Source organism: Rhinolophus hipposideros, assembly GCF_964194185.1.
Source record: "Rhinolophus hipposideros genome assembly, chromosome: 16".
Classification (NCBI taxonomy): Eukaryota; Metazoa; Chordata; class Mammalia; order Chiroptera; family Rhinolophidae; genus Rhinolophus; species Rhinolophus hipposideros.
The window spans coordinates 55872949-55899774 of NC_138062.1; the positions used below are offsets into that span (position 1 = coordinate 55872949).

The following is a 26826-nucleotide window of genomic DNA, read 5'->3' on the forward strand; positions in this document are numbered from 1 at the left end:
TAAAAAGAAAAAAATGTTTTTGCAACTCTTAAAACTATATATATATTGAATGGGAACTCTCTGCGGGTCCTGTGCAGTTCTGGCTTCCCAAAACTCTGCCCTGTGAATCCTAGCCTCTTCGGCCTGCCTCAGTTCCCAACTCTCCCTTCAAACCAGGGAGTTCTCTGAACTCTGCATGGGTTTTCTCTCCCGGTATTACAGCCTGGAAACCCTCTCCAGGCAGCAGGTGGGGTAATTGTAGGGCTCACTTCATTTCTCCTCTTTCAAGGGCCACTGAATTACACTAACTTCCAGTGTCTGAAAATAATGTTTCATACATTCTGTCCTGTTTGGTATTTTACTCGTTTTCAGCAGGAGGGTAAATTCAGACCCTGTTACTGTATCTTGGCTGGAAGTTATCATGGGGATATCTTAATTCCATCTTTACAAACACAAGCTGGTAAATCAGAATTATCATAATTATTTGAGGAATTTTTGTTGGGAAAATCCTTTCCAGCATTAACGGAATTGATCCAATTTGATTCTTGGATCATTTTTATCTTCAATACAGTTCAGGCGTTTCTCTCCCCTCTCCCTTTTTCCTTTTTATTTCACTGGGATTCTTTTGAATAATAAATTGTGCTGGCCTCCTAGAATGAGTTGGGTGAACTCTCTCCTCTACATACAGTCTGTGGATGTTAGCTGAGGTTCTGGAATTCCTTTGCGGGCAAGTTACTAAGAATCTGGTATGTCTCACCAAGAAATACCTCCTAAATCTCAGCAATTTGGCACATCGTAGCCACAGCCAAGATGCACTCTTGCTAAAACTGTTGCGGGTTGGCGAAGCTATCTTGCACTCAATGTTATGGCTGTGAGTTCCAGGGTTGCTGGGGCTGTGGGGGGCGGGGGGGGGGGGGGGGAGAGGAAGTACAGGGAGGGGGAGTGCAGGGAGGAAGTGCAGGGATCACTGGCTCCCATACGTCGCAGTCTGGAAGTGGCATGGTCCATCCAGTCTCAGCTCATCCATTCACCAGGCGTGGTTATTGCAGACCATTCAGAGTGAGTCACATGAACCTGAATCTGGTTCAGTTCCACGAGGAGACCCTGCGACAAGGATTTCAATGCAAGAAGTGTCGTCCTCACACAGCAGCAGCAGGGAAATGGGAACGTGACACGAGGAAGGAAAGGATGCTGTGAGAAAGAGTTGGCATTCTTGAGCAGGGGACTGCTGGGGCAGCTGGGGCTCCGTCCTGCTGCTGACCTGTGAACCATCACTTGTCTAGGTCAACAGCAGAGAGGGTTGAGGAATTGTCCTCTAACTCCCATCTGTCATGGAGATGTATCCCATGCAGCACAACAATAAGGAATATAACACAATATGGTGGGCAGAATATCGTCCCCTTAAAGATGTCCTTGATCCTGAGGATATGTTGTGCTACATGGAAACGTGAGAATGAAGGTTGCAGATAGAAAGGAGGTTCCTAATCCAATGATCTTAGACAATGAGACCATACTGGGTTATCCCGGTGTCCCAATGTAATCGCAGGGCTCCTTTACACGTGGACGAGGGAGGCAGAAGAGTCAGCCTTGGAGCCACGCAAAGTCCCTTGTTGGCTTTGAAGGTGGAGGAAGGCGCCACCCACCGGCCGGGAAGTGCAGGCAGCCTCTCAAGGCCAGAAAAAAGCAAAAAATCCGTTTCTCCTCTGGGATGTCCAGAAAGGAGCGCAGCCCTGCCGACGCCCCGAATTCATCCCCATGAGACCCATTTTGGACTTCTGACTTCCAGAACTGTAATACAATGAATTTGGGTTGTTTCAAGCCAGCAAGTTTGCAGTAATTTGTTACAACATCGATCGGAAATGAATAGACACACCTAGAAATAATGTGTTTTTAAAAATGTATATGAAGTAAAAGATCACCGAAGGGCATTGTAAAGGTGCTTGACTAAATAATTGGTTCACGAACGAGTGGACAAACATACATACATATGTCTATTCCCAACTAAAATTACAAACTGATTCAAAACTGTCTCTGGAAGTAAAATGCACAGTAGAGGAGAGAAACATTGAAAGGAAACAATGCCCTAGTGTATATCAACCATATTATAAAACTGCAGTAATGGAACCAGTGGCAAAGGGATAGACAATAAATTCAACAGAAGGCATAATGCAGTATGTGACTTTATTAAGGGGACGTCACGGGGTCTGAGTGGCGGGCCCTGAGACCATCCACAGAAGACAGACGGTTGATAACCTATGGCGGGAGGGGTCTCCGAGGAGAAGGGGGTCTCCGAGTCTCAGGATCTCAGAAACCTCAGTTCAGGGGGAGGGAGAACAGAAGGGGGTGGGGCCAGGGAGGAGCTGGCAGAGCGCATGCCCAAACCACCTGCGCTCTGGGGAGGTGGGAGGGGCTGACAGTGGCCCTCAGAGACCAGGGCAAGGCGCGAAGGGTTTCTCGCAGATCCACAAGTCTTCTACACTACATTCGTCATCATTCCAGCCATCACCGAGCAATTCCACAGTCTTTGTCTCCAAGATTGTTAGGTTCCCCTTCTTTCCAGAACCTGTGGACACCATCCGAGCTGAGTTCCCTCCTCCACCCACAGTCACCCCCACAATCCACCCTTGGACAAGCTGGTCCATGGCCTTTGTCAGCAAATTTCCAAGAACCAGGCAGATGGGGGAGAGGAATTCAGAGGTAGGTTTTCAAAATGTGGGTTCAAAAACCACCTCCTTCCAAATCAGCTCTGGTAAAATAAAAATGCAAATTCCTGGGCCCGTTCCTACACTTATAGCATCAGACCTCTCACCCCACCCTGGGTGGATGCGGGACTCTGCATCTCCACCCAGCTTCTCAGTGGTACTGCCCAATCCCAGAGTCAGAGCACCCCTGGTTTGAGGTGGGGGTCTTTTCCCTACTCTCCTCCTTCTAGGCCATCACCAGAGTTGGAGGGGGTTCTTGTCCACCAATTGGCAGGACCCCTCGTTGTGTTGGTCACTGAGGCCGATCCAGGTGTGCTTATTATTTCTGGTATCCCAAGACTTCAGGAATTTCTGGGGGCGTGGCAGAGGGAGAGGGTGGGGTATCAGAGGCAGATCTGTGCATGCCACCTGTCCCATGCCTGCCCACATCCCCCTGGTCCCCTGCATCCCACAGAAGTTCTTTCTACCGTCTAGCCTAGAGCCCCTACCTAAGTTGTATGTGTTCACATGTGCATGTATGCTGTGATGTGTGGAAATGTGTTAGCTTGTGTCTCAGCTCACTTACGCATCATCGGAGGGATTACTCTGAATTCCCTTTCTGTCCATACATGGGCTCCTCTCACTTTACCTTCACAAAGCCATTATTCCTCGTCCAGGAAGCCTTCCCTGACTGCATGTCCCCCCCACCACCAGCTGCCCACCAGACATCCATCTGTCAGAGGGCAGAGGAGGGCGGCAGAACGCTTTTGGTTGACCAGTCACCGGGCCCAGCCCCAGACAGGAGGCTGGCCCAGCACACCCGCTCCTCCGTGTTGTTGATGACCACCAGCTGGGCGTTATGTCCTCACAGGCAGAGACAGAAGCTTTCCAAGTGTTCTAGGCCCGGGAGAAGACAACAGTTTCCCTGGAAGAGGTCCCAATCCCAGGGGCAGAGCTTGCACAGGCCAGCTGGGAGGGCGGGCGGGTTGGATTTGTCAGATAAGGAGACAGGCCCCCAACACCTGCCTCAGATCTTGGGAACCCAAGGCTGGGACCCTTTGCTCACTGTCAGCTCAGTCCAAGAAACCCATGAGAAAGATTTCCAGCTCTGCTTTGCCATCCTCAGCCGGCCACCATGGAAGGTGAGCCCCAGCCCCACCTGGGACCCCACAGGGGGACCACACAGCTGGGTCCCTTGTTGTCCAAACTTACCCAGGGTGGCATTCATCCAGGTCAGCGGCTGGCGGATCTCCTCCAGGTCTAATTGCATCTGCTCCTGCAAAACGACCGCTGGGAGAAGAGGACTTTAGTTATTAAGCACCTACTGTGTGCTGGTTGCAGAGACGGCCCCATGAGAACAGGATCTCTGCATCTCACTGTGACCACAACAGCCCATTAGACACAAACAAGAAAACTGAGGCTTAGAGAGCGACTTGCCCAATATCACAGGCCCCCAAGACCTCACGCAGGGAACAGTGTCCTCCTTCACTCCTGCCTTTTCTCCTTCATCCCTTATCCAAAGTCATGCAGCCTCAGAGCCCTCTCCCACTCCAGAAGCCAGCATCCAGCCCCTCACCTGGGCTGCGGCTCTCCTGATGGCCTGTCTCTCTGAGCAGGGATTGTTGGATCCTGGAGACTACAGTAGAGCAGAGAATTTCCCTTTATGAGTGCCGACTGTATGACTGATCCTGTGCCAGGTCCAATTTCAAGGTCTCTGAGAGCCTAAATCTCCCCCGTGCCCCGGCCCCTCTGAGGAAGATAAGCTGCATTTCACAGACGAGGAAACAGGCTCAGAGAGAGGTGGTAACCAATCTACAGAAGATGAGGCAGAGCTCAAATGCCCCAGTCCTAGTGGGTTTGGGGTTTGTGGAAAAGGGCAAAGGCCATCCAAGAGTGAAAACTCAAAGGCACTCAGGACTCCTAGTTCCCAGTCCCTGACTCACCTTGAACCAAGGTGGTCAGCAGGAGCATGAAGAGACCCAAAGAGATGAAAAGCAGCATCAGAGGCAGAGGGGCCCGTGTCAAACACCGTGCAGGAAGCGCAGAGCTGGGGGCTCCGGGACAGAACTTGCTCCACCCCACCCACGCTGGATGGAGCCTCCCAGCTGCCCTCTTCCCCAAGTGTTTGCTGCTGAACCACCAACCCCAGTATATGGTAAGCTTCTTGATCTCCTGGGTAGCCCAAGGTATTTCTCAGCCAATTTCTGGCCGGCAAAGAGCTCTTTCTCTTCCAAACAGGACAGAAGAAACTCAGCTGAGCTTTGTAGCCTGTTGAGCCCTGCTGGAGGCCAGACCCAGACACACCCCCCAGACTCTGGAGCTCTGCCCTCCCCAGCATAACCCCAGAATGGGGCCCCACACACATCTCCACCATCCTCCTCTCCTCCCTGCTCTTCTGTCCAACTTTTCTCTGTACTATCTGTGGTTTTTATAACCCCATGTATTGCCCTCAGCAGCCCCTCCTCAGATCAATTCCTCTCCATCTCAGGAAGAAGAACAAGGAACAGGGTGGGGACTCAACTTCCTCTTGGGAAAGTGATGGGTAAAGATGAAATGCCTGACACAGCTGTGAGAGAAGTCATTTAGGGTGGGGGCAGAAGCTTCTCGGTCAAGGCCAGCGCCAGAGGTGCAGCTCCAACCCCATCCAGTCTTGGGACCTTTAGCCCCACCTTATCGGAGCCTCAGGTTCCTCAACTTTGAAATGGGACAGTTAGCCTGTCTCATATTGTTATTGTGAGGTTTAATACAGTGCACCAGTAATGGGTATAAATTGTCTATCCCAATGATAAATACTCAGTAGTAGTAATAGCACTTAGCATATGTCCCACAGAGCCCTGTGCTATGTGTGTGTTCTCCCTCACTGCCACAAGTGATAAACCCAATTTTGTTCAATCATAGGTATGTTCTAGGTGGTCTTTGGCTGGAGGGCACTGACAGTTCTCACAATAGCCCTGTGAGAAAGGTACAGCTATTATCCTCCTTTACATATGAGGAAACTGAGAAACAGAGTGGGCAAGCAACTGCCTGAGGTCACACAGCTTGTAAGTGGTAGGGCTAGGAGATGGACCTAGGCAGGTCGACCTCTGAGTCCCTGCTTAACCATTACACTAAGCAGTTACCTTTTCTCCCTTTGTAATTACTAAATATTTTGTAATCACTTTGAAACTATGTGTATCAAACTTATTTATGTATGGCTCCTGGTTTCCTATCTGATTCAGTCAGTTTTATGTTACTATGTTTTATTTTTAATCTAAAGTGAGGGTGGGGCAAGGTGTAGTGGCCACTGTAACAAGAAAATATCTTCAGACTTAAGAACTATGCAGGCAACTCCATAGAATAAAACAGAATTTGGGCGGCCGGGTGGCTCAGTTGGTTAGAGCAGGAGCTCTTAACAACAAGGTTGCCGGTTCAATTCTCACATGGGATGGTGGGTTACGCCCCTTGCAAATAGACTGAAAATGGTGACTGGACTTGGAGCTGAGCTGCGCCCTCCAACAACTAGATTGAAGGACGATGACTTGATGTGGAGCTGATGGGCCCTGAAAAAACACACTATTCCCCAACATTCCCCAATTTAAAAAAATTGTTTTTAAACTGTACTCTTTAAAAAAAAACAAAGAATATAACAGAATTCATTATGGGGTAATCTATTTATGGGAAGATTGGGTCAGAGAACAGACCACCCAGCAATTTTGCGCAGATTATTCTCCGTTACTGTGCTTTTTATAGTATAACTCGATACTAATGATTGACAAGACAAAGGGACAAAGACTACCTCCCGGTGGCCCTGTGATAGGTGACTGTTTAAATCCATACTGTCACAGTTTGAAATTTACCTCCATTGTCATGTCATTCCTGCCATTACTAACAAAAATGTTTATGGCTACATTTTAAGGACACAGATGATCATCAACGAGAAGGCTTTGATGTGCTTGCTAAGGACAGTGAGGTTTTTCACATAATACAACTTTAAAAGGAAATGAAATCCAGACACAGAGATGGAGTTGATTTTGTTCATATCTATATCTATACACTCGTATAGACAGCATATAATTGGATCGTCATTTTTTTATCCATCATGTCAATCTCTACCTTTGAATTGAAGAGTTTAACCTTTTTATATTTAATGTAATTATTGAAAGGGTAGGGTTTATATCTGCCATTTTGCTATTTGGTTTTCATATGCCTTATGTCTTTTTTGTTCCTCAGCTCCTCCTCCGTTATTACCTTCTTTTGTATTAAACAGATATTTTCTAGTGTATAATTTAAATTCTCTTGTTTCTTTTACTACATACTTTTAAAATTAGTTTCTTACTGTTTTCCCTCAGGATTACTATTAATATCTTAACTTATAGCAATCTAGTTCATATTAATACCAACTTAATTTTTAAAGTACACAAAACCTTACTCCCATATAATTCAACTTCCCCCTCCCTTTATCCTATTATCTGAAATTACATCTTTATACATGTGTGCCCATCAACCTAGATTTCTAATTATTGCATTATACAGTTGTATTTTAAATCATATGGTGAAAACGAGTTAACAAACAAAAAATACATTTATACTGTCTTTTATATTTACCTATGTAGTTACCTTTATTGGTGCTTTTTGTTGCTTCATGTAGATTCATGTTACTGTCTAGTATTTTTTCATTTCATCCTGAAAGACTCCCTTCATTTATTTTATTGTGGTAAAGTAAACATAACATAAAATTTACCATTTAAATTGTACAATTCAGTATGTTCATAATGTTGTGCAACCATCACCACTATCTAGTTCCAGAACACTTTCCTCACCCCAAAAGGAGACCTCATCCCCTTTAAGCAGTCACTCCCCATTCCCACCTCCCCCCAGGCCCCAGAAACCTAATCTACACTCTGTCTCTATGAATTTACCTATTCTGTATATTTCACATAAATGGAATCATACAACACCCTTTTGTGTCTGGCTTCTTTCACTTAGCATAATGTTTTCAAGGTTCATACATATTGTCGCATATATCTTTATTACTTACTGTGGCTGAATAGTGTAGTTTTGCTGGATATAGAATTCTTGGCTGACAGATTTTTTTCTTTCAGCATTTCAAATATGTCTTTCCACTGCCTTCTGGCCTCCTTGGTTTCTGAGGAGAAATAAGTTGTTAATCTTATTGAGGATCAGTTGTACATGACAAGACATTGCTCTCTTGCTGCTTTCAAGGTTCTCTCTTTGTGTTTCAACACTTTGATGATCATGCATCTAAGTGTGGATCTTTTTCAGTTTATCCTACTTGGAATTCTTTGAGCTCTGGATGTGTAGCCTATCATTTTCATCAAATTTTGGAGGTTTCAGTCATTATTTCTTCAAATATTCTGTCTCTCCCTTTCCATTCCTCCTCTCCTTCTGACACTCCCATTATGCATATGTTGGTATGCTTGATGGTGTCCTACAAGTTTCGTGAGGCTCTGTTAAGTTTTCATCTTTTTTTTTTTCTTTTCTGTTCATCAGACTAGATAATCTCACTGGACCTATCTTTTTTTTTTTTTTTAAGATTTTATTGGAGAAGGAGAACAGGACTTTATTGGGGAACAGTGTGTATTTCCAGGACTTTTCTTTTTAATTGGGGAACAGTAGTGTGTTTTTCCCAGTACTCATCAGCTCCATCCACGTTGTTGTCCTGTCAATCTTAGTTGTCAAGGGCACAGCTCAGCTCCAGGTCCAGTCGCCATTGTTAGTTGCAGGGGGCACAGCCCATCATCCCTTGTGGGAGTCGAACTGGCAACTTTGTGGTTGAGAGGATGCACTCCAACCAACTGAGCCATCCGGGAGCTCAGTGGCAGCTCAGCTCAAGGTGCTGTGTTCAATCTTAGTTGCAGGGGGCAGAGCCCACCATCCCTTGCGGGAGTTGAGGAGTCAAACCGGCAACCTTGTGATTGAGAGCCCACTGGCCCATGTGGGAATCGAACGGCAGCCTTTGGCATTAGAAGCACGGAGCTCCAACTGCCTGAGCTACCAGGCTGGCCCTCTAACTTGTTCTTTTTAATGTTTTCTATCTCCACATGCAGGTATGGGCCTGGCCTATTTCATGTATCCACCCCTCCTGCCAGTCTTGAGGTGGCTTCTTCTGTATATCCTTAGTTGTAGAACTTCTGTTCAGCTAGATTTCAGGAAATTTTCAATGATGGTTGTTCTATAGTTTAATTGTAATTTTGATCTGGTTGTGAGAGCAGGCAAACACAGCATTTAGCTACTCCACCAATTTGACCAGAAAATGATCTCATCATTTTATATAAGGGACTTGAGCGTCTGAGGATTTTGGTATCTGCAGGGGATCCTGGAGCCAACTCCCAAGGTCACCAAGGGACAACTTAAATTTGGGGGAGTCAAAAGTTATATGTGGATTTTTGACTGTATGGAGCGTCAGCACCCTGGACCCCTGCATTGTTCAAGTGTCAACTGTTTTTATAAAAACAGCTGGGGGCTGGCTGTTCAAAAGGAGAAGACTGAGTCTGTTTGCTTCACTGCTATATCCCCAGTGTCAAAAACACTGCCTGGCACTTAGTAGTCACTCCATCAGTATTTGTTAAGTGACTAAATTAATTATTATTCCTTGTATGTTCTTGGTGGAGAAGAGGTGACATAACCAGAGTGACTGCTGGAATGGTTGAACAGAGTATAGGAGATCTAACTTGTGAATATGTTATAAGTCTTTTAGGGGAATTAAAGTATTTTATTGGGCATTTGTTTGGTGCTAAGAGACCTGTTCTTTCTCATGACAGACCTATGAGGTGGGTTTATGCCATAGACTAAATGTTTGTGTCTCCCCAGAATTCCGATGCTGAAATCGAATCTCCAATGTGATGGTATTTGAAGGTGGGACATTTGGGAAGTGACTAGGTTATGAATGAGGTGAGTGCCCTTAGAAAAGGAACCCCAGAGAGCTCCATTGCCCCTTCCACCATATCAGAACACAGCTAGGAGATGGCTATCTATGAACCAGGAAGTACATTCTCACCACATATGGAATCTGCCAGAGCCTTGATGTTGTACTTGCAACCTTCAGAACTGTAAGAAATACATGTTGATTGTTTAAGACACCCAGTCTATAGTATTTTGTTATAGCAACCTGAATGGACCACTTCACATGGGGGAAACTGAGGCTAAGAGAGTAGAGGAGAACTGCTCGTGGCAGCACAGTCTAAGCCATGTCTGTCGGGTTTGGTGTACTCTTTGTGTCTACCTGGACTTCCTAAGGAGTTTGCGGCTTTTCCATCTCTGGAGACATATCAGCGGAACCGGGACATCAACAATCTCAGGAAGACCAAACATGATACTCTCTCATGGGTGGGCTATTTCTACCACATTATTATTAACTCTTTCACCTACTGTTCCATAACTTGTGGTTAGATCCTGAGCTAGCCATCCAGTTGTCCTTCCTGGGGCCCTAGAGTCCTACTAAAAACTTTCAGTTCCTCTAGGAAGCCCCACGCTCTTTCATTTCCTGATCTTTACATCTGCTGATTACTATAATTGAAACACTACTTCTCCCTGCACCCCGTTCCATCTCTGCTCCAATATCCACTTTACCTTTCAGAAAGTAACCTTTCCCCTGGCATATAAGCTCCTTCTGGAAGCTCCTTCCAATATCACCAAACAATTCCCCAATTCTCAGCCATCGCCAACTGCATGTCCTACGAATTTAACTCATTTCTGACATTATCAACCTAGAGATAGCATCAGAGCTGTTAAAAAAAATTCTACTGGGTAAATTTTAAAGATCTCATTGGCTTTATTCAACCATTCATGAAGAGGATTGCATCCAATCTAGCAGCTAGAAAGGAGCTCCAAAGAGCTGGGCAAGGCAAGATTTTAGAGGAAGAAGGGGGCAGGAACAAGGAAGTTGTACAAGGCAAAATAAACAGTGCATTGATTATTGCAAGGTAGTTTCCCTGAAGGGGATGGTTGATCAGGTGATTCCTGGTCTAAGATTCCATTTCTGAGAGAGCTGAAACTGGCATTAAATGAAGTCTTGCTTTGGTAGCATTGGACTGAGCATAAGCGATTCCATTGTGGGTCTGTTGTCTTGTTTCTAACAGATCCCACAGATTAAGGGCTCAGTCCCACAAGACTGTTCCCCAACTTCAGACACCAATTGCAAGTCAGGCCACTCGTATTTCTGACCAATTGGTTATAAGTCAAGGTTCTCACAACCCCCTCTGCTCAGTCCAACAATGTGTTAGAACAAAGCTCACAAAGCTCAAGGAAACATTAACTAAACTTATGTTTACTGGTTTATTAAAAAGGATACAGATGAACAGCCAGGTGAAGAGGTACATAGGGTGAGGTCTGGAAAGATCCCAAGCATAAGAGCTTCTGTCACCGTGGAAATGGGGTGCACCACCCTCCTGCATGTGAACGCCTCACCAACCAGCTCACCAAATCTCATTGTCCAAGAGTTTTTAAAGGGCTTAATCTCCAGAAATTCCACCCAGAAATTCCAACCCAATCACTTGACCATCCTCAGGCTATAAAGGGGCACTACTCTAAGTCATCTTATTAGCATAAACTCTGGTGTGGTCAAGAGACTCCTTATGAATAACAAAAGATATTCTTATCAACAAATCACAAGAGTTTTAGGAGCTCTGTGCCAGGAACTGGGCTCAAATAAAAAATACTGTATATTTCTTATTATATCACAAAAGCTACCCTAGATTCCCTGCACACTGGGTCAGGGGGCTCCTCTGAGCTCCCCCAACCCTTACTCCACATACCATGCAGAAATCCCATGCTTTCAGATTACTTTCCCTCTCTAGACTGTGAGTTCCACATGGGGAGCCTATCCTTGGCTCAAAGTAGGTGTTCAACAAATGTCTAGTGAACAAGTGAAGTAAGTGAGCAAATGTTTGCTCATTTCACTGCCCACACACAGACATCTCTTTTAATACCACCTCCTCCAGGAAACCCTCCTTCTCTATCCACTTGGAGCTTCTTCCCAAGTAGTTGGGCTGCACAGATTCTGTCACATCCTGTAAGCTATGATTTGGCAGCAGCAAGTTTTCCCCAAAGACGTGCCCAGGTCAGACCCCCACTTACCTCCCCAATTCTTAAACAAGCGCCACCTGCCTATTTAGAGGCATGAGTCTCCCCTTCTTTGAGGTGTGGGCTGGCCTCTCAGAAACTTGCCGGCAATCGAATTCCAGAACTTCAGCTAATATCCACAGAACAGGAGGTAAACCTGTGGGCTGTAAGCAGGAATCAAAAACCTGTTGGGTTTCTCGACAGGCTAAACAGCGCCGCCCATGGGCTCAAAGCGGCTTCAACACAGATTTCCAGAACAAATACCATACCTTCCCTCCTCCTTCCCTTTGCGCTGGCGGGACCCTAAGCATGGCATGCCGCCCTTCCCCCACCTTTCCGACATTTTCATGTTCTTGTGAGTGACGTCACGGTTCTCCAGATTTGCTCATTTTTCTCACCTTGAGCCTTAGTTCCTCCTGGTCTCTGATGCCCTGGAGAGCCCCAGGGAGGAGAGTGACACCTGCCCCCAGAGTTCTGCCCTACAGTAGTCGACTCCTGGGTCAGCTGTTGATTCATCCCGGAAGGCTCCCTCCATTCCTGGTGCTGCGGGTGAGCTGTGCCGCACGTCTTGGAACGAGGAGACTTCCACGAACACAGATATGCTTCCCTGATCTTTGAGGAAAAACCTCCTTTGTTCTCTAGGTGTCACCAAACGTCTCACTCCTGCCTTCATCTCCCCCTTGTCCTCTCTGGGCTGCCCCCGCCTCCCATCACTCTCCAAAAATAACCAATGATGCTATCTACCTTCCCCTTGAGAAAACCAACAGACCAGTTTTGCCTTGGTCCTACCTATTACAGGGGTGGTCACTCCCTTCTTCCGGCTTGAACCCCATTCTCATCTAGGACTTCTCCTACCTTCCAGGCAGCTCCCACTCCACTTCTTTTCACAGGCTCTTCTTCTGCCTGACAGCTAACATCATGTTTCTTTAAAAAGAAAAACAAAGTCAGAGGACTCATACTTTCCAATTTCAAGACTTAGTACAAAGCTACAATAAGCAAAACAGTGTGGTCCTGGCATAAGGGTAGATGTTTAACCAATAGAATAGAATGGACAGTCCAGAAATAAGCCCATACATCTACGGCCAGTTGATTTTTTATAATGGTGCCAAGTCCATTCAATGGGGGAAAAATAGTGTCTTCAATAAATGGTGCTGGGATCATTGGATTTCCACATGCGAAATAATGAAATTTCACTCCTACCTCATACCATATACAAAAATTAACTGCAAATGGATTAACAACCTAAATATAAGAGCTAAAACCATAGACATCTTAGATGAAAACATAGGGGTAAATCTTTATGACACTGGACTTGGCAATAGATGATTAGATATGGCATCAAAAATGTGGGCAACAAAAGAAAAACAGATTAATTGGACTTCATCAAAATGTAAAAGCTTTGTGCATGAAAGGATATTATCAAAAAGGTGAAAAGACAGTCTACCGAATGGGAGAAAATATTTGCAAATTATATATCTGATAAGGGTTTAATATCCAGAATAGATAAAGAATTCCTGCAACTCAACAACAACAAAAAGACATACAACTCAGTTTAAAAACTGGCAAAAGACTTGAATAAACATCTGTCCAAAGATGATACACAAATGGCCAATATAAGCACATGAAAACATGCTCAACATCACTAGTCACTAGGTAAGTGCAAATCAAAATCACCATGAGATAACACCTCACGCTTTCTAAGATGTCTATAATGTTTAAAAATGAAAAATAACAGTGTTGGGGAGGATGTGGAGAAATTGGAAACCTGTTGGTGGGAATGTAAAATGGTGCAGCTGCTGTAAAAAAAAACACCAAAAAACAGCGAGGCGTTTCCTCAAAGAGCTAAACATAGAATTACCATACGATACAGCAAGTCCATTCCTGGGTGTATACCAAAAGAATTGAAAATAGGGACTCGAAGAGTACTTGTAATTGCACACCCATGTTCACAGTAGCATTATTCACAAGCGTCGAAAGGTGAAAACAACCCAAGTGCCCAGAGACAGATGAGTGAATAAACAAAAAAAGTACATACAATGGGATATCATTCAACCATAAAAAGGAATGAAGTTGTGATACATCCTGCAACATGGATGAATCTTGAGGACATGCTCAGTGAAATAGACCAGACACGAAAGACAAATATTGTATGATTCCACTTGTATGAGGGTTCTGACAACTTCAGAGAGACAAAAACGAGAATGGAGGTTATCAGGGGCTGGGTGGCAGGGGCACGGACAGTTAGTGTTAAATGGAAACAGAATTTCTATTTGCGGATGATGAAAAAGTTTTGGAAATAGATAGTGATGATTGCACAACATTGTGAATGTACTTAAGGCCACTGAATTGTACACTGAATTGTGTGATATGTCCTACACACACACACACACACACACACACACACACACACACATACTGGGGATGCCAACAAAATGTACACTTTTTTTTTTAACAGGACTTTTATTGGGAACAGTGTGTACTTCCAGGAATTTTTTCCAAGTCAAGTTGTCCTTTCAATCGTAGTTGTGGAGGGCACAGCTCAGCTCCAGGTCCAGTTGCCTGTTGTTAGTTTCAGGGGGTGCAGCCCACCATCCCTTGCGAAACTGGAGGAATTGTGGTTGAGAGCCCACTGGCCCATGTGGGAATCGAACCGGCAGCCTTTGGCGTTGGGAGCACGGAGCTCCAATAGCCTGAGCTACTGGGCCGGCCCCAAAGTGTACACAGTTTAAGAGATATTATCTATGTATCACTTTTCAAAGTTGAATTGAATTACCGAGCAATGTGTAGTATGACGTTCGCTCAAAAGATGGCGCTAATCAAATGCTAGCATCATTCATTGTATTACAACTTTAATACAGTTGTTTCCTTTCTTACAATGTGTATACATTTTTTTGCACCCACTGTATATGTATATATACATATATATATGTGTGTATATATATAATTTTTTTAACCACAGTTAAAATTTTTCAAAGAGAGAGAGAGAAAGAAAGAGAGAGCCAAAGCTGCAATATTTCTCAAGGTCAAGCCTCAGAACTAGACCAGCATCATCTCTGATACATTCTGTTGATTAGGACAAGTGACAAAGGCAGCTCAGATTCAAATAATGGGAAAACAGACTCCACCTATACTGTCACCTTTTTTGCTCTTTATGAGACAAGTATGAGGTCTAAGCTCATATTAATCAATATTCACAACAAATGATTTTTGAGTCCAAAGTTTAACCCACAAAATATGTGCTAAAATTTGTTATGGCTAAATACTGAGAAAGAAAAAAAAGTCTTTTAATAAATTTAAATATGCAAATCTTGACTCCAAAGAAATGACAACCTCACACAAACTCACAGTGGGTAGAATCACAGTGGTAAAAATTGGACAAAAACTTTGATTGATGAATTAAATGTTTACTGCAAACATTACATGGGAAAAAACATGCCTGATAAAAATGATTTCAATACAGTAAAAGTGAACTTTGAAAATAATTTGGGAACAGTATAACTGCACTGAATAAAAAAAATGATTCTGGAATCTAATTGCTAAATGCAGTTTATCATTCAAAAGTCTTGTTTCAATGAAAATGTGTTGGATTTTTTTTCCCCACTGTGCTTATAAAAATGGAATCAAAGTGTCCCCAGAATAAAACCATCCTTTCTGTGGAAATGGCAGCGTGAGAATGAGAGGGCCAAATGTCCTGATGTTTGATTTTGTTCCCTAGGCACCAGATGCCCCTATCTCCTAGACAAGGCCCCAGAAACAAACTGGTCATGACCTCTTTCTGGGGGGCCCTGAACCCCACACAGGTTTGTACCTCTGCAGACCCCTCTGTCTCCCCCATCTTGGCTATCAGTCCAGGTTTTTCTGTTCCTTGGAAGTTGTGCCTCACACCAAAGTGGTCTTTCCTGAGAGAGAGCCTCTGGAAACAAGGGCAAACCCTGAGACTATGGCCCTTCTGATGGCTCCTCAGTCTTCCACACGGAGGGACCAGCTCAGGGAGTGTCCCTTGCTGGTTACTTGGCCCTCACCACGTCCTGGCCCTCCTGACTTAACATTCTGCATCCCATCTCCAACCATGTCCACAGGGGTCTGCAGGCCCCTCCCAGACCCACCCAGAAATCAGGGGATAATGTTCATAAGTTCATTTCAGTTTCAAACTTGGCAAATCCAAAGTCACCTTTTAACTTTGTCAGGACTATAAAATGCCCAGCACATAAGCTGACTTTAAAAGGATGGAGGTAAAGATCTGTTCTTTAAAAAAATACGAAATGAGGGATGGGGATATGGGCTTGTGAGGGAGACAGAATGCATTACATTTATTTTTACCACCCGAGTTTCTAGAAATATGTTTTGGGATTTTTCTTAACAGTTCAAGAATTTTAATAGATGCAATGTAGATAGTAAGAGAGAGGGAGAGAGGAAAGACATACAGAGACACAGGGAGAGTAAAGACAGCAGCAGAGAGGATGTAGACAGATTCAGAGTGTAGACTGAGCACAGAGAATAGACAGAGAGAGTGTAGACAGGGACAAAATGTAGATGGGACAAAATAGAAAGTCAGAGAGAGATGAACGGGGGCAGGGAGCCAAGGGATGTCCGTCATTGCTCCCCAAACCGTACAGAACCCCCTACTATTTAGAAGGTTGAAATCTAGATCTTAGAAGGTCCTGGCACACCACACTCTGGGTCCCAGCCCTGCTGTTCCCAATTCCGTCTCCCCATTTACAGTCCCTATTCTGAATTTATGATGTCACCCTCTCCTGAAAGGGTCCTTCCCTGCCCCACCCCTCCAGGGCTCATCCCTGCATCTTGGCGTGGAAGCGTGTTCTTCTTGCTAAGTCTTGCGCGCTGTCAGTGCCTGTCCCTACAGGTCCTTCCCCAGCATGGGTAACCCCCCCAACACACACCCTTGCTTTCCCTGTTAAAGAGTGTTGGGCCCACCATTCATTTATTCATTAATTCATCAAACATTTATAAGCAGTTCCCATGTGCAGGACCCCTACTCAACAGTACTGGGAAGACCTTAGGCCCTGCATGCCCCCTTATTCCCCGCCACTGTCAGTCTGGGGAGGGTGGGGGATGACGGCCGTGTAAGTAGTGATAACACAGCCTGATCACAGCTTTAATGGGGGGAACACAAGGCACTGTGAGCCTCAGTGAAGATGCTTAACCCGGCCTAGACAGACTAAGGCAGGGGATCGGCCTGAGTCTTCCGTGTGATCCCCGCCCGCAGCACAGAGCCGGGCTCAAAGAAGAGGTGTCCGATCACCGCCCCTTCAGCCTTAGGGATTTCTGTCAACGCCCCTTCTCAGACCCAACCTTATCTGGCCCCGCCCTATCGTTGTCTAGGCCACGCCCCCTAAGCCCCTCCCCTATGTCATTCAATCCAGGACTCAAGTCCCACCGCCGGGAGGCTAACCTCATACTAATCTCACGATCCCATTGGTCAGAGAGTGTTACTTCACCGCCCTCCTTCAGTGTCATTGACTCCCTAGGTGTCAATCTTCTTTATAGAGTCCCAACAGTTGCCATGGCTTGGTTTAAGAGGTAGATAATAATGGGAGTCTCAGGACGTCTCGTTATTGGGTAGAAAGCCCGGTCTGGGCGGGGCTTAATGCCAAACGCCTCAGTCTGGGGTTCCTCAGGACCGCAGCCGTCCCTCGGACACACCCCTCTTTCCTCGCTATTGGCCCCGCTAGGTGTTGATCAACAGGATTCCACATTCTTATAGGCAAAACCGCTCGTCCTTCATTGCTTCCCTAATTTCAATTCGCTTCTCTCTTCAGAGGCGTCAACCTTCTAGCCATGTCAGGGCCCTCCTCACGGAATCGCCACAGATTGGCCAAACATCCAGTCACTCCTGGCAAGTGGGCGGGGCCAGGGTGCCTGGGGGCGGTGAATTGGCTAACTGGGCCTCGGGGGCGGGGCAGCGGCTCCTGTCAGCCGGTGAAATGGCAGCGGCGGAGCGGGTGGCGGCGGCGGTCTCGGGGGGCGGCTGAGGGGGCCGGGCCGGGGCTGCGGGGCAAGCGGCACGGTGGGCATCGGCGGCGCGGCCCGGGACGGCGAGGCTCGGCACGGCGATGGCGGCGCGCTCGGCGCAGGTAAGGAGGCGGCGCGGGCCGGGCCTCTTGGGCGCCTTCTTAGGCCAGCGGCTCCGCGCTGCGGCCCGCGGGGGCCGGGCAAGACCGGGAGTCCGGCCGCGTCGCCCTGGAACCCGCGCTGGGAGCCCTGGGCACTCACAGGACGGACCTGGCCGTCAGCCTCCGACCCTGGCTTCCGCCCACCCTCCTTCCCGACGCCTCCCGACGTCCCAGGGCCCCTCCCCGGACCCCTCCAGGCACCCCGGCTCCCACCCCGCCCCCGCCCGGGAGCCCTCCCAGGTCCTTGATCCCCACCCACCCTCTGTACTGAGCCTCAGGACCCCTCCCGGGACGCTCAGGGCCCTCCGCCAGCCCCACCCTGAAGACCCGCCCCCCCGCAGCCCCGGGATATCCCCCCAACCCGCCCGGATCCCTTAGGACCCCTCCCACCTGCAGACCTGGGCCAGCCCGTCCCTCCCCTGGCTCCCCATCCTCTCTCGGGCCTGGGTCTGCTGCCACCCGCAGGATGCCAGCCTCGGAGCCCTCCCTACCCCTCCCTCGGACCCCACAGCACCCCCGCCGAGCCTCTCTGGAAATCAGTAGTCCTCAGTCTGCTGCCTCATCTCCCAGTCCCAGCAGCCCCCCGCCCGAGGGCACCCCTAAAACTCACTCTCAGGGTCCTCCCAGCGCACTCCAGTAACTCCGCACACACCCCTGGTCCTGACTCGCCTGGATCCCCGCTTCTTGGAAATCCCCCCTCACGGCATGCTCAGGAACCTGCTCCCCGGCCCCGTGTCCTGAACCACACACACACTCACACGGGGCTCCTCAACGCCTCTCCTTGGCCTCCGCCTGCCCAGGCCTCCGGGGTCCCCAGCAGCTCCCAGCTCTGGCCGGGCAAGGTGTGAGCTGCCTGCCCTGCCCCAGGCAACCAGCCTCCCTGAGCCGGTGCCCCCACTGTGGCCCTGGACGTGGTGGGATGACCCAGAATCTCCCAGGACTCCTGTGCACACACTCCAGGCCTCTTCCCCTGTAGCCATCTCTCCCCGCGGTGCCCTTCTTCCAAGGGAAGGACACTCACTCTCCTCCGCCAAAGTCACCCAAAAAGAACCCCTGCCTGCCCCCTCATTTATGCCACCTCCTGGTGATAGGGGGAGGTCAGACTGCTCCTGGCCCTGGTTCTGAAGTCTGAGCAGACTGGCGGGACCAGCGAGCTGACCCATCACACCTGCTGGCCTCAGACAGCAGGGCCAGTGCTGCTGCCCAGGGGCGGCCCCTGACGGCCCATGTGAGTTCCTTCACCCACGACCAGTATGTGACGCCAAAATGAAACAGCTTCCTTCTCTTCTGGCATTTGGGACCCGGTGGGGCTGCATTTGGGCCTGCCAGAAGCAGACAGCTCTTTGTTAAGGAATATTTTCAGAAGGGAAAAATGTGCTGAAGAGGCTTGGCTGGGACATGAGTGAGCCGTCGGCTTGGATTTTCCCTTAAGTGGGCTGTGATGGAGCTAGAGGACCCGTGTCCATGCATCTTTCTGGGTGGTGTGGGCTCCTCCTGCCCGTCCTGCCCCACCACCACCCTCGCCCGCAGGTCCAACCTGTGGGTTCCCCTGGGCTTCTGTGGTTGACTGCGGGTGGTTTGGAAGGAACTGCAGGTGGCTTGGCCCTAGCACAGGGATGAGGCGAGACAGAGAGGAGAGCAGATCACAGAACTGGCAAGCTGGCATGGCCAGGACTGCAGGGAGTAAGGAGGAGCCCCGGGTCCCTCCAGTGCGGAATCCAATCAGTCCAGCCCCCGCACTGCCTGTCTGGGCTCCTTCGAGTAATATAAGCAAGCCTAAAACACCTCAGGTAAACAGGACCAGGCTTCTTTGTGGATATTCACCAGTGGATTCTGGATGACCTGGGGGGAAAAGCACATCTTGGCTTGGGGCCTCAACTTTTCCATCTGGAAAATGGGATAAATTCTTAGAACAGTAGTTTATACTGTAGGGGAGCCCGTAGGGTTAGGATGTGGCTTTGCATGTCCCCTGGGCACCGTGTGGAAGGGGTCAGTGGAGTCCAGGAGGGCAGTTGCCCATCTATGGCTGCCAGCACAATCACCAGCCACCCTTGTCCCTGGTTGTAATTAGGTGATGCCTCACTGGATAATGGCTGACTCTCTGTGGCCAAGCTGCCCTGCAGGAAGCCGGCTTCAATCACGGCTGAGAGATGGTCTGTTGTGTTGCGGACAGAGGGCAATGGGGGGCCTGCTTGTGGCAGTGCCTATATCCCACGTGGACCACTGATGCTGCGTAGGGAGGGGTTTGTTCTGCCCACTTGTTGAAGGGAGGAGTAAATGAAAACACTCCTGAAGGTCATGAGGCACACAGGAAATAAACTGCACAGCCTCCCCAGGGTAGGACTTCGTGCGGGTATGGGGGCAGAACGCTGTCCAGGAGAGACTGTGAGCTCCTTAGGAAAACACCAGAAGGCTCCCGGGAAGGGCTTGTGAATGATATCAATGCATTTTACCCTAGGCTGGGGGACAGGTCTGTGTCTTTGTGTATGTGCTTTGATAGGTGCGGGGGCCAAGAGGGAATGTGATCTCAACCTCCTCCTGCAGAATATAGATGCTGATTGTTCCACCACATGCCAGGATTTGAGTCAGATTCTGGGGTCTGAAGGAATGTAGAGGTGGTCCCTGCTCTGCATCTAAAGCTCCTCTCAACGTCACGAGACAAGAACTGGAACCTGTAGTGCACACTGATTGGGGCCCATGCCACCTGCCAGGCCCTGTGCCAAGCATCGTTTACATATTATCTCATCTAATCCTCCAGACAACCTGGAGGAACTGGGATTCCAGGGCCGTGCCCTTACCCTCACGTCCTGCTGCCTGCTGTGTAGAAGCACGAGAAGACTTGTGTGCAGCGTGCTGCTATGGGAGCACAGGAAAGGGCCCTGCGCATTTCTGGGGTGTCAGGGAAGAAGGAGCAGGGATGACGTATGGGGTATTCCAGGCAGCCAAAGTGCTTGGACGGAGGCCCAGGAAACAGGAACAAGTGTGGTGCATTCAGGGATGTGGGCCTCATTTGATGGGCCTCATCCACAGCCTTCATGTCCCAAAGGCGACCCACGGGGCCCACACCATGGACATCCCTGGTCACGGTGAGGTGGAGTTGGGAGGACTCAGAAAGGCAGCAAACCGCCCCCTGCCTGGGGAAGGCTGCTGCACACCTGCTCTACACGCCAAATGGAGGCTATGGAGGAGGGAGTTAGCAGGGCTGACCCACTGGAACCAAGGAAGAGATTTACCCCTTGTAGGGAGATGGCCACAGCTTCCTTCGCACCACTTGGCTGCACTTTTCTTCCATTTCTCAGCACGCCGGAAGTGCTTGTGGCATTGTTTCAGTGAAGTCTGTCTCCCACACAGCCCGTGAGTCCCACGAGGGCAGGGCAGGTGTCTGCTCATGGTTGAGTCTCAGGTGAGTCTAGGGCACATAACAGACGCTCAGTAAATGCTTGGCTGGTTTAGAAGCAGACGGTTGTCTCTCCTCACCCGCTTTTGAAAGGGCCTGGAGCTCTTCCAGGGACCGGTCAGCCTGCCTTGGAGAGCTTCCAAAGGCAGAGTGGACCCACCTCACCCCTACCCCCAGGCCCAACCAGCCTTTGTAGCAGGAAAAATACCATCTGGGCCTTGAAGAGCCAAGCACCTTTGCAAGACGGTACTTCTCTTATTCATCTGTCCCTGGAAGGCATATGAGGCCTTTACATCTTTTCCTTTGTCATTCTCAGGGACACAAAGGTATGGGGACATGAAGGATTTGTCAGGAATGAACTTGTTTTGGTGGCAGAAAGTAAGCTGGTGACTATACGGGGTAGCAAACTTTTTTTTAGGTCAGAAGGGACTCCACAGGTCAGAAGGGTCCGCCCCTCAGATTTTAGCCTGAAGGTATGTGCTGCTGCTGCTTTTATGACCAATAATGAGGGTTAGAGTTTTACTGAGTTTAATCCTTAAACAGGGTCACCACATAAGGGCTGGGCCTACTGAGGAGGGAAGGTGTGTTTATTGATTCCACAACTATCGGGTGCCTGGTGGTGGGCTAGACGCCGGGATCCAGTTGTGGGCTGGACAGCCGCTTCCCTCATGGAACTTTCTAGCCAGCAGAGAGTCCATATTATGGGCCAGCTTCTGTCCCAAACGGTTTTTGCTCAGGCATGCCTCCCAACAAAACCTGTGATGTAGGTGCTATCATTAGCCCTGTTTCCAGGTGAAGAAACTGAGGCAAAGGGCGTTGTCCCCAAGATCACAGATAGAAAGTGGTAGAGAAGGGATTTGAACCCAGGCTGCTGGCTCTGAAGTCCTCACAGGAAGCCAGGAGATCTGGGATCAGTTAGCCACACACACAGCCATGATATGTGGATATGGAAACATGCAGCGTCGCCTAGAGGAGCAGCTAGAACTGGGGCAAGGGGAGGGCAGGACGTCTGAATTCCAGCTGCTGTCCTTGTTACTTGACGAGCAGCTGGCCCATTAGTGGCCTACCTCTTGCCAAGGAAAAGGACATGATATGCCAGGCCATTTTCCCTGGAGTGGGAGCCAGGCTGGGCCATGGTGGTCTGCTGGGCCAATGGGGTCACATGACATCTTTCAAGGCTTCAGATTCAGAAATGACTCTGTGTTCCCATAATCATTAGAGGTGGATGGTCAGTCAGGGGGAGGGGAGGGGGGGAGCCAAAACTAAAGAAAACTTGAGGCCTTCATTCCTGGAGCCTCTGAAAATACCAAGCTCTGAAAGACGGCGCGTACACACTCGCGCGCCCTGTCGTTTACTGAGTGCCCACGACGCTCGGTGCTTCCCGTATATTATTTCTACAATAAAAGAGGGCAGAGAGAGTGGAAGCACAGTAGATCAACATAAGGCTCGGGGGTCAGAAATCCAAGTTCAAATTCTGCCCCTGGTCTAGTCGAGGGACCTTTGAGTGACCTTCTGCTCACAGTGGCACCTCTCGTGTTAGAGCTGTCCTTTACTTTTCTGTCTGCACTGGCACAGAATCTCACTCTTTTTAGCTTTTAAGATGCACTTTATTTTTTACAACAGTTTTAGATTTACAGAAAAATTAAGATTGTACAGAGAGTTCCCGCAGACCCCAAGCCCAACTCCCCTAGTAATAACATCTTAGGGGAGTCTGGTGCCTTCGTTACGATTAACGGACCAACACTGATGCATTCTCACTAACTATAGTCCACACTTTATTCAGAGCTCCTTAGTTTTTCCCTAATGTCCTTTTGCTGTTCCAGGACCCCATCCTGGATCCCACGTGACATTTCCTCATCATGTCTGCTTAGGCTCCTCTTGGCTGGGACAGACCTGTTTTTGATGACCTTGACAGTTTTGAAGAGGACTAGTCAGGAATTTTCTAAAATGTCCCCTAATCTGGATTTGTCACACATTTTTCTCATAGTTAAACTGGGGTGATATGTTTTTGGGAGAAGGTGCCCTTCTCAACCCGTCATACCAAGGGCACATGCTCTTAAAATGACTTATTGCCGTTCATCTGGCTGGGCAGCACAGAAACGTTTGTCTTCATTCATTCAGCTGACATTTACGGAGCACCTAACTAAATGCCCGGAGCTGTGTTAGGGGCGTGGAGTAGGAAAATTAAGAAGATAGGCCCTTGGCTCAGAATGTCCAGGACCCAGTAGGGCCGGCAGACCTGTACAGAGGTCGTTGCCACAGAACGTGTCCTGGGCTGGGGTATACGGGTAGGCATTGTCAGGGAGACAGGAGAGAAGTGAGCCAGGACACTGGAGGTGGGGGGTGGACAGGAAAGACTCCACAGAAGAAAATATTCAAACCAGGTCTTGGAGAATGCCTTTCCAGTCAGAGAGAATAGCGTATGCTGACGTGGGCAGGAAGAAGGATGTTCTCTTGGCCGGCTGATTGTGGTGGGGCTGGGACGCAAGAAGAGGCAAGGCTGGCAGGGCTGTGTACACCGTGCCAAAGCGTGTGGGCTCCAAGGTGCAGGAGGGAGCAGCGAAAGGGTTTGGGACAAGCAGCAGGCCTGGCCTGAGCGGTGGACAGCTGCAGCATGGATCAGGCAGGCCCACCTGCAGCCGGAGGACCGGCCGGCTTTGGTCAGGAGAGAGTGGACTTGGACGAGCATCTCCACATGGGGGCCAGGAGGGTTTCCCAAAATGCACGCCCAGTCAGCCTCCTGACTTGGCCCACAAGGCCCCTCAGCCCCTGCAGGACTATCGAGTCACTTCTGGAGTGGCACCCGCCCCTCCCCACTGCCTCTGAAGCAGGTTCCTCTGCCAGCCCACTCCGTCCCTTATCTTCTTTGTAACTGAAGTGTAATTCCCATCACGTAAAATTCACCCTGTTAAAGTGAGCAATTCAGTGGATCTTAGTATATTCACAAAGTTGTGCAACAGTCACCACTGTCTGATTCCAGAACACTTCATTACCCCAAAAAGAAATCCTGTGCGCAGTTTTTCGCCCGTTCTCACCACCCGCCAGGCCCCAGCTCCCAGCAACCACCAATCAACTTTCAACTTTCTATCTCTGAGGACCTACCTGTGCTGGACATTTCATGTAAATGGAATCTCATCGCTTGTGGTCTTTCGTGTCTGCCTTCGTTCCCTCTGCATCATGTGTTTGAGGCCCATCCATGTTGTAGCACATGTCAGGGCTTCCTTCCTTTTCATGGCTGAATAATACTCCATTGTATGAATAGACCACATTTTGTGGATCCATCATCTGTCAGTGGACACCTGGGTTGTGTGCACTTGTTAACTGTTGTGAATAGTGCTGCTCCAAACAGTTGTGTATAAGTTTTCGTGTGGATACATGTCTTCCATTCTCTGGGGTAGACACCTAGGGGTGGAATTGCTGGATCAGATGGTGACGCTGTTGTTTAACTTTTTGAGGAGCTGCCAGACTGTTTACCGCTCTACCTAATCCTTTATTCCAAGCGTTTCTCTCAATCTGTGATAGAAAGTTTGGATGACCGTTTCTTGGTCTCTTCCCCCCGTATCCTCTGAGTGGGCAGAGGCTGTGTTCTTTACCCACCAGCCTTCAGCCCTCAGCGTGCTGCCTGGAACCTGGCAGGCATCCAGTAAATATTGGTGGGTGGGCAGATGGGTTCGATTCCTCAAAACTTTCTCAACTCTTAGTTCGTACCAGACTCAGCAGGGGACACTGCAGCAGTGGGGAATCACCCCGAGAGTGGTGATTCCTGCCCCGGAGGGGGGTCTGAGGGAGAAGTTCAGGAGCCAGTTGTCAATCTCAGCCAGTGCTTCGGAGTCAGACAAAGCTGGGAACGGAGATGTCACAATCGCCGACATGTAGTTGGTCATTTAGCCGTGAGAGTGAATAACCAAGGGCCGAGGCAGGGCCTGCAGGGAAAGAGGCACCGTGCGGGAGACTGAGAAGCCCTGGGTAGAGAAGCAGGAGACCCAGGAGCCCTGCCTCTTAGAAACTGGATGGGAGAGAACTTCACAAAGGGGGAGGTATGACCAGCAGTGTCCACTACCCCTGAGAGGGGAGTGGGAGAGGGAAAAAGAGGTGGGTGACATCTGGCATCTGGACCTTTCGGCCCCCACGTCCCCCATTCCAGCTCACCAGCTCAGTCTCTTGCCATCCCTCTGGCTTGGCTTAGCTTCCTAAGCCATAGGCTGCCCTCTGGGGGCATGACAGATCGTGGTGCCAGCAGGGGCAGGGTTAGGTGGCCCACTACTCATGCTGTGGGGGCCAGGATCCCCCTTTGGGTGGCTGAGGTAGAGCAAAGGCAAAGGGCATTGAAGTTGGGGACATTGAGAGTGGACCTATGTGTGGATCTCAGATGAGGTGGCCCCTCAGCACTCGAGGGGATCTGCCTTGTCTCTGTGCCCATCCAGCAAGGGAGGAATGGGTGCATATCCTGTGGAGATGGGGTCTTATCACCTCCTTCCACTCTATGTCCCATGCCTACAACAGCTCCTGGCCCTCAGACGGCCCTCGGTAAGTGCCAGGGAAGGAATGGTTGAGCCAGTAAGAGTTATGGTGCTCCGGAGAGGGAGGCAGGGCTGCCCACACAGCTGGGATGGCAGCAAGCCAGGGTCCAGCCCAATCTCCGCCGTTACAAGGGTGGTGAGGTCTGGTCAGTGCAGAAAGTGTGCATGTGTGTGTGTGCCTGCAAGAGTATGCATGGGTGTGAGATAATGTGTGAATGTGTGTGCGTCTAAGTGTGTCTGTGTCTGGGTGTGAGATTGTGTGTTCGTGTGAATGTGAAGGTATATGAGAATGTGTCTCCTGCATATCTGACTGTGTGAGTTGGGTATGGGTGTGAGAGTGTGTGTACCTGCCTGTATGAGTGAATAAGTGTGAACCAGTCCCTGGCTCACACCTCCCATCAGGAGGATGGCTTTCAGGGCCAGGCAGTGTTGAAAGAGTCGGGGGATGAGTCAAGAGAAAGATCCTGAGGGATCAGGAGTTTCTGTCGCCCAGACTGCAAATTTCAGCCCCGTGTAATGAGTCAAATCTATTTTCTGTACGAAATACACATTAATATGTGACACATAGCCGAACACACTCTGCTAGTGGATGGTCCTTGGTGTTTTTATAATCAGAAACCCAGACTGGAATCATTTTCTCGGGTTCTTTGGGGGAGGGGGCAGGCCCATGCAATCCAAGGCCCCCACTGCTCCCTAAATCCAGCTGTACTTCTGAGGTCCTACTTCTCACCTGCACCACCTGGCCCCACCGCCCAACTCTGAAGCTGGGATACCCATGCAGCCTGCCCAGCCCCTCCCTGCCAGAGAGATCCTACCAGGTCAGCACTTCTTGTCCACAGCACGTCTCTGCCCTGCTCAGCCACAGGCACAGACATTACTCTGCAGGGGGCCCTGGAGCAGCCCCCACTGTCCTTCTTTCAGGAAGCATTACCTCCTGGCTTGGTGGTGCACGTGGCTTGGTCGTTGGAGCAGGTGGTCCCTGGCTGGCTGAGCAATGGAAGCAAGAGATCTTCCGGTTCTGCCAGAAGTTGCCACTTAGAGTTTGTTCACAACTT

At 49.0% G+C, this 26826-nt stretch overlaps 1 protein-coding gene across 2 annotated transcripts in view; it reads left to right on the forward strand.

Moving 5' to 3' along the window:
• Positions 1 to 17685: 17685 nt before the first annotated feature.
• EVI5L (ecotropic viral integration site 5 like) overlaps positions 17686 to 26826 on the forward strand; it is a 28803-nt gene continuing 19662 nt past the window's right edge. For both annotated transcript variants that reach the window (XM_081076063.1, XM_081076062.1), the window contains exon 1: positions 17686 to 17815. The gene's annotated coding sequence lies outside the window, so the exon portion shown is untranslated. The remainder of the gene's footprint in view (positions 17816 to 26826) is intronic.